Genomic DNA, 9,195 nt, shown 5'->3' with positions numbered 1-9,195 from the left:
ATTTGAGTTTCATATTAGGGTCAACATTAGACATGTTAGGTTGGATACGTTCGTTTTATATGATTTATATTCCTCAGAATGAAATAAACTAACCTTGTAAAGGTTTGTTCAACCTCCCCTTCAAGGCAAGGGAAAAAACCTACAAAAAATAGTTTAATTCACAATCAATAGATGCTCATACTAAAGTCGAGAGTGGCGTTGAAACTCAAAACAAAGAGAATCAACCCTTTACCGTAAAATCAAATAATAATAAAAAAAATTATTTAAACTGAAAATAGTGAGCAGCATTAGACTTGAATTATTCCTTATATGAAGGGGGCTGTCCCCTCCTCGACCCCAGCTGTTAACGCTAAAACACGTCTCATTCAGATTCAATGACCTTTGTGTCTGAGTAGTTTCTCTTAAAGAATTGTTACCGAATGTCAAGCTTTAGTGTAAAGAGCGAGGGTCGAGGAAGGGGCAGTCCCCCTCATATACAGATTAATTTCTGTTGTTTTAAGTTCTAATCTAGTTCTTTGCTCCCAGTTGAAAAAAAAACTTTTTATTTAATTTTTGATTGTTTTGCAAATCATGCCGGGAAATTCCTCTCCCTCCGTAAGAAATTCTCTTAAGAAAATTTCCTCTGCAGGAAAAATTCTCCCCGTGGAAAATCCCCCCCCCCTGAAAAATTTCCGTTTATTTACCAGTAACAAATAATATATATAAACTATGGGCAAGTTTTAAAACTTACATCATTTTCATCAGGGGCTGTGGGGGGGGGGGGGGGATCAAGTCATCCTCAGAGACAACAATAAAAGAATTAACAAAAAATGACCGTGGATTGTCAGTTTAATTGACATATACTGATATTTATTCCTTAACAGTTTTTGATAATTTTTATTTAGGAAAGTAATGCCCCAGGGCATTACTTATAACACTTGCCCCTGAAGAATGTGGAGGGAATGTCCTGCTCAAACATGTAATTTCCAAAAATTTCAACTACGTTGAACAAAATGGCTATATCAAAATTTTGATTGGATGTGTTTGGGGAAATGGTGGGCGTGGAAGGGGTGTCAGTTCCCTTAGAATCACTTTAGACTATTAAAAAGGGAACTAGCCATTTAAATTTCCAATCAAATGAGACCTTTCTGAAGTTTCTACGACAATGTTGTCTATACAAAACCTTATACGCCCCAGGGCATAACTTACAACCCTTTCCCTGAGGGCTGTGGGGAAGTTGTCATCCTCAAAAAAGTAATTTCCAGAACTTAAAACTACATTTAATAAAATGGCTTTCTAAAAATTTTGATTGGATGTGTTTGGGGGAAAGGTGGGCGTGAGAGGGGGTTAGTTGCCCTCAAATGACTTTCGACTATTAAAAAGGGCACTAGCCCTTTGAATTTCAAATCGAATAAGTCTTTTGAAGTTTCTACGACAATGCCTTCTATAAAAACCTTATATGCCCCCAGGGTATAACTTAAAACCCTTGCCTTGAGGGTTGTGGGGAGTGTCCTCCTCCAAAACATATTCTCTATCTGGAAATCAACTACGCTGTACAAAATGGTTATCTCAAAATTTTGATTGGATGTAATTGGGGGAATGATGGGCGTGGGAGGGGGGGATAGTTGCCCTCCAATCACTTTCGACTACTAAAAAGGGCACTAACCATTTGAATTTCCAATCGAATGAGACTTTTTTGGAGTTTCTACGACAACGCCTTCTACAAAAACCTAATATGCCCCCAGGGCATAACTTAAAACCCTTGTCCTGAGGGTTGTGGGGGGATGTCCTCCTCCAAAATATATTTACTATTTGGAAATCAACTACGCTGAACAAAATGGCTATCTCAAAATTTTGATTGGATGTATTTGGGGGAATGATGGGCGTGGGGGGCTAGTTGCCCTCCAATCACTTTCGACTACTAAAAAGGGCACAAACCATTTGAATTTCCAATCGAATGAGCCTTTTTTGAAGTTTCTACGACAACGCCTTCTATAAAAACTTTATATGCCCCCAGGGCATAACTCAAATCCCTTGCACTGAGGGTTGTGGGGGAGTTTCCTTCTCAAAAACATATTTTCTAAGTGGAAATTAACTACGCTGAACAAAATGGCTATCTCAAAATTTTGATTGGATGTGTCTGGGGGAATGATTGGCGTAGGGGGGGGGGGGGCTAGTTGCCCTCCAATCACTTCCGACTATCAAAAAGGGCACTAGAACAATCGATTTCCAATCGAATGAGCCCCCTTCGAAGTTTCTACAAAGACCTCTTCCACATGAAATGCCTCTGCTAAAAAAATAATAATAAAACATTGGAGCCATATGGCCTTTACTATAGATGTTCTATAAGTTTATGTAAGCTTGTTGAGCTTCGCTAGACCCTTGACTGCTAAGATAATACGGCTGTTAAGACTAGCAAAAACCTGAGGAGTCTTCTTTGGCAGCATGGACTTAGCAGCCACCTTGGCAAAAGCCAGATACTTTGTCCTACCTGAATAATCTTGCTTAATTCAGATCTGTGAATTCCTAAAACGGCTGTTCATTATTTTATTTTTTTCGTTTAAAGCAATGACGTAAATAAAATGTCACGGAATAACTTCTTTCTGTTTGAAGTTTTCTTGTCACCCTTTAGTCATTTTTTCGCCCTTTAGTCGCCCTTTAGACCCCCCCTCCCCCGCTCATTTTTCCCAAAGTCACCCGATCAAAATTTCGAGATAACCATTTTGTTAAACATGGTCGATAATAAATATGTATTTTAGGATGACTTTATCCCCCAACGACCCCGGGGGGATGACTGAAAGTTATGAACTTTACCCCATGTTTACATATAGTATTGGTTATTGGAAAGTATACTGACGTTTTCAGGGGAGATTTTTTCTGGTAGTGGGGGGTGGGTCGGGGGTTATGTGGTAGGATCTTTCCATAGAGGAAGTTTTCATGGGGGAAGGGACATTAATATGAAGGGGGTGCAGGATTTCCCAGCATTATTTAAAAAATGATCAGAAATTAAATAATAAAAACATTTTCAACTGAAAGTAAGGAGAAACAACAAAACTTAAAACGAACAGAAATTATTACGTATATGATTGGGTTCACCCCCTAGTCAATACCTCGCTCTTTAAGGCAAAGATTTTTTAGTACTTTTATAAGAGCTATTTATTCTAATTAACGGCCTTTGTGATTAAGGGGTCATTTTTAAAGAATTGGAACAAAATTCAAAATCTAGCGTAAAGAGCGAGGTATTGACTTGGGGTCGAACCCACTAATGTACGTATTGCAAATATTTGAATATAGAAGTTCATTACGTATGTTAATTCATAAGTTACGTACATTTACTACTAAGTAAAATGTTCGTAAATAAAAGTAAACAACTTTCGAGAAAGCCATTTGACCAAATAGAAGTAAAATTAATGTGCACCTTTTGTTTTAATAATTCATGTACGGTGAGCCATAATCAAAACCTGCATTAATTCAAAAACGTTCAAAAATTAAATTAAAAAACAAGTTTTTTTTTAACTAAAGGTAAGGAACGACATTAAAACTTAAACTTAACATAAAGTTTTCCGTATTTAAAAGGGACTGGCCCCGCCTCAGCGCCTCGCTATTTGCGCTAAACTTTAACTATTTCTCACACCTCTATTTTTTAAAACAATAAAAAACTTTAGAGTAAAGGGCGAGGCGTTGAGGAGGGGACAGCCCCTTTCATATACGGAATAATTTCTGATCGTTTTAAGTTTTAATGTTGTTCCTTACTTTCAGTTAAAAAAAAAATATTTAATTTTATAGACAAGTTTGAAGTGTAACTACAGACCCGCTTTAGAATCTGTATCACAACTTAAAATTCTCCATTTTACAGAGAGAAAAAACTCGATTCCAGAGTTTATGTTACGGTTGATATGTTCTTCATTTCGAGTAATTTTTAAACTGTAAACTGTCAAGTTCCCTGTGGTTCCTTTCTATTTTCAATCCTTTTCGAAGTTCCTACGACAACTCCTTCGATACGAGGTGCCCTGGTCTAAAGAACAACAACAACAACAAAATAATACATTATGCCTACATCGATCTTTACTATAAAAATGTCAAGCCTTCCAATCACTTTTGACTATTGAAAAGGCACTAGGCCTTTCGATTTTCAATAGAATGAGCCCACACCTGTAAAAATTGTGTATGACTCAAAATGGAATAATGATTATTCTACTGATTACGAACTAAGAAAAGACAACAGCTATAGTGTCATGAGAGAACATATTGAACCATTTTATGGAACAGATTCAAAATGACAAAAGTTGTTCATTGATATTAATAATGTATAATAACAATATATTTTTTGTATTAATATTCTACATGACATCATTTCATTAAAAATATATTATGCATTACATTGTTATATGTTCTATATTTTTTAGAGTAAGCCAGCATATCAAACGTTTAGAATGTCTATTAAAACAACGGAGATGTAAGAAAAGGAATTTGCATACATCATATGTCGGATAGATAGGTTAACATAGAGAAAATCTAAGTATAAGAATTAATAAATTCTCTATCAACATCTATTGACTGATACTTGGGATAGCTTTGGCAGAATCCAAGTATTAGAGTCAGTAAATTCTTTATCAATGTCCTTTGACAGATACGTTTGATAACACTGACATAATTTAAGTATCAAATTGAACAAATTCTTTATTAAAATTCGTTATCGATATTATTTGTCGGCTACCTCAGATAACATTGACAAAATCTATCTATTAGAATGAATAAATTCTTTATCATCAGCCGTTGTCGGATTTGTCATTATGAAAAAATTGTAAGTAAGTAACAAACTCTTTCTTGAATTTACCTCTTGCATTCACAATGCAGAAATTATAAAAAAAAATAATTAGGCATTGAGATAGGCAAACAACCGCCCAGACACATAAGCAGAGGAAGTGAGAGAGACAAAAACACGTAAAAATGTAAAGATTCTGGTATACAAACCGACAGAGACAGGTAATGAGATAAGCAAACACCCACCCAGACACATAAGCAGAGGAAGTGAACGAGACAAAAACACATATAAATATATAGATTCTGACATAAAAATCGACAAAGACAGTCACTGCTATATGCAAACATCCACCCAGACACATAGGTAAGGAGATTGATAGATACAAACACACATGCAAATATATTGATTCAGACATACAAAACGATAGAGACAGGCATTGAGATAGGCAAACACCCACCCAGGCACATAAAAAGAGGAAGTGAGGGAGACATAAACACATATAAATGTAAGGATTCTGACACATAAACCAACAAAGACAGGCATTGAGATAGGCAAACACCTACCCGAAAACATATGCAGAGGAAGTGAGGGAGACAAAAACACATATAAATATATGGATTCAGGCATACAAACCGACAGAGACAGGTACTGAGATAAGCAAAAATCCGCCCAGACACATAAGCAGAGGAAGTGAGAGAGACAAAACACATATAAATGTAAGGATTCTGACATACAAAGCACCAATCACAGGCATTGAGATAGTCAAACATCCGCCCAGACACATGGGCAAGGAGAGTGAGAGAGACAAAAACACATGTAAATATATGGATTCAGGCATACAACCTGACAGAGACAGGCACTGAGATAAGCAAACACCCGCCCAGACACATAAGCAAGGAGATTGAGAGAGACAAAACACATATAAATGTAAGGATTCTGACATACAAAGCAACAATCACAGGCATTGAGATAGACAAACATCCACCCAGACACATAGGCAAGGAGACCGAGAGTGACAAAAACACATATAAATATATATATTCAGACATACATAGGAACAATCACAGGCATTGAGATAGGCAAACACCCGCCCAGACAAATAAGTAGAGGAAGTAAAAGAGACAAAAACACATATAAATATATAGATTCTGACATACAAATAGATAAAGACAGGCATTGAGATAAGCAAACATCCGCCCAGACACATAAGCAGCGAGAGTGAGAGAGACAGAAACACATGCAAATATATAGATTCTGACATACAAACCGACAAAGACCGGCATTGAGATAGGCAAACATCCGCCCAGACACATAAGCAGAGGAAGTGAGAGAGACAAAAACACATATAAATGTAATAATTTTGACATACAAAGCAACAATCACAGGCATTGAGATAGGCAAACATCTGCCCAGACAAATAGGCAAGGAGAGCGACAGAGACAAAAACACATATAAATATATGGATTCAGGCATACAAACTGACAGAGACAGGCACTCAGATAAGCAAACACCCGCCCAGACACATAAGCAGAGGAAGTGAGAGAGACAAAAACCCATATAAATGTAAGGATTCTGACATACAAAGCAAAAATCACCATCATTGAGATAGACAAACATCCGCATAGACACATAGGTAAGGAGAGCGAGAGTGACAAAAACACATATAAATATATAGATTCAGACATACAAAGGAAATATCACAGGCATTGAGATAGGCAAACACCCGCCCAGATACACAAGTAGAGGAAGTGAAAGAGACAAAAACACATATAAATATATAGATTCTGACATACATATCGACAAAGACAGTCACTGAGATAAGCAAACATCCGCCATGACACATAGGTAAGGAGAGTGAGAGAGACAAAAACACATACAAATATATTGATTCAGTCATACAAACCGACAGAGACAGGCATTGAGATAGGCAAAAACCCACCCAGACACATAAGCAGAGGAAGTGAGGGAGACAAAAAACACATATAAATATATGGATTCTGACATACAAACCGACAAAAACAGGCATTGAGATAGGCAAACATCCGCCCAGACACATAGGCAAGGAGAGTTAGAGAGACAGAAACATATGCAAATATATTGATTCAGGCATACAAAACGACAGAGACAGGCATTGAGATAGGCAAACACCCGCCCAGACACATAAGCAGAGGAAGTGAGGGAGACAAAAAACACATATAAATATATGGATTCTGACACACAAACTGACAAAAACAGGCATTGAGATAGGCAAACATCCGCCCAGACACATAAGCAGAGGAAGTGAGAGAGACAAAAACACCTATTAATATATAGATTCTGACATACAAATCGACAAAGACAGGCATTGAGATAAGTAAACATCCGCCCAGATACAGAGGCAGAGAGAGTGAGAGGGACAGAAACACATTCAAATATATTGATTCTGACATACTAACCGACAAAGACAGGCATTGAGATAGGCAAACATCCTCCCAGACACATAAGCAGAGGAAGTGAGAGAGACAAAAATACATATAAATGTAAGGATTCTGACACACAAATCAACAAAGACAGGCATTGAAATAGGCAAACACTTGCCCAGACACATAAGCAGAGAAAGTGAGGGAGAAAAAAACACATATAAATATATGGATTCAGGCATACAAACCGACAGAGACAGGCACTGAGATAAGCAACCACCCACCCAGACACATAAGCAGAGGAAGTGGCTGGGCAGAGGTTTGCGTATCTCAGTGACTATTTTGTAGATTTGTATGTCAGAATCTATAAATTTATATGTGTTTTTGTCTCTTTCACTTCCTCTGCTTATGTGTCTGGGTGGGTGTTTGCTTATCTAAGTACCTGTCTCTGTCGGTTTGTATGCTTGAATCCTTACATTTATACGTGTTTTTGTCTCTCTCACTTCCTCTGCTTATGTGTCTGGGCGGATGTTTGCCTATCTCAATGCCTAATTATTTTTTTTTATAATTTCTGTATTGTGTATGCAAGAGATGAATTCAAGAAAGAGTTTGTTACTTACTTACAATTTTTTCATAATGACAAATCCGACAACGGCTGATGATAAAGAATTTATTCATTCTAATAGATAGATTTTGTCAATGATATCTGACGTAGCCGACAAATGATATCGATAACGAATTTTAATAAAGAATTTGTTCAATTTGATACTTAAATTATGTCAGTTTTATCAAACGTATCTGTCAAAGGACATTGATAAAGAATTTACTCACTCTAATACTTAGATTCCGTCAAAGCTATCCCAAGTATCTGTCAATAGATGTTGATAGAGAATTTATTCATTCTTATACTTAGATTTTCTCTATGTTAACCTATCTATCCGACATATGATTTATGCAAATTCCTTTTCTTACATCTCCGTTGTTTTAATAGACATTCTAAACGTTTGATATGCTGGCTTACTCTAAAAAATAATGAACATATAACAATGGTAATGCATAATATATTTTTAATGAAATAATGTCATGTAGAATATTAATACAAAAAATATATTGTTATTATACATTATTAATATCAATGAACAACTTTGGTCATTTTGAATCTGTTCCATAAAATGGTTCAATATGTTCTCTCTTGATACTATAGCTGTTGTCTTTTCTTAGTTCGTAATCAGTAGAATAATCATTATTCCATTTTGAGTCATACACAATTTTTACAGGTGTGTCATCGACAGGCTCAATATGCTTTTCGTCTTTTGTATTATTTGGTTCATTGACTGTTTGATCAATGGAAGTAACGTTTGCTGGTACTTTGATTTTCATCGATTCATCTTTATATTCCTTAGTGATATTTCCTGCCAATGCCTTTTTTATTTTTCTGGCAATTTCACTGTCTATTATCACTCTATTTTTACACAGGAAACAGTTCCGGCACGTAGACAAGATATGGTTTATGATATTAGCAGAAGAGTAGGCCTTTCTTTTCGTCTTTGCTTTCATTTGAATGCTAATACCCGAAAGCTGACGATATTGTTTAACACTGGATAACATGTTACCACAAGCACTAGCAAGAAGATGCCCTTCTTCATCAACTATTAATTTTATGTTGGCATTCTCTTTTAGTGCAATCATCTCCGGAGATCTCAATCTCGCATATCCACCATCATAAGAGTTTAATTATTTTGGTACTCCAAATAAATTTAATTCCATACTGTCATGACAATGCCCGCATACTTTTCCGATGGTGCTACCACTTGTACTTATTTCATAGTTTAAATACTTCTCCTTGTCAGCATTCAATGCTACAATAACACTATCATGCGAACATACTTTCTTAGTTGATGGTATTAATGGATTCGACCTACGACCATGTTGTATAACCGTCAGTCTGTTTGAAATGACCACTGGAGTCGCTTCACCCCTTCTTATCTTCTTAATGGGTAGGGGGAGCTCTGGAAAATCCTAAAAAAAAGTTTGTTTTTCATGAAAAAAATC

Source organism: Artemia sp. Qi Xiang Cuo, chromosome 16 (assembly GCF_049724085.1).
Source record: "Artemia sp. Qi Xiang Cuo chromosome 16, ASM4972408v1, whole genome shotgun sequence".
Taxonomy (NCBI): Eukaryota; Metazoa; Arthropoda; class Branchiopoda; order Anostraca; family Artemiidae; genus Artemia; species Artemia sp. Qi Xiang Cuo.
This window is presented reverse-complemented; position numbering follows the sequence as displayed.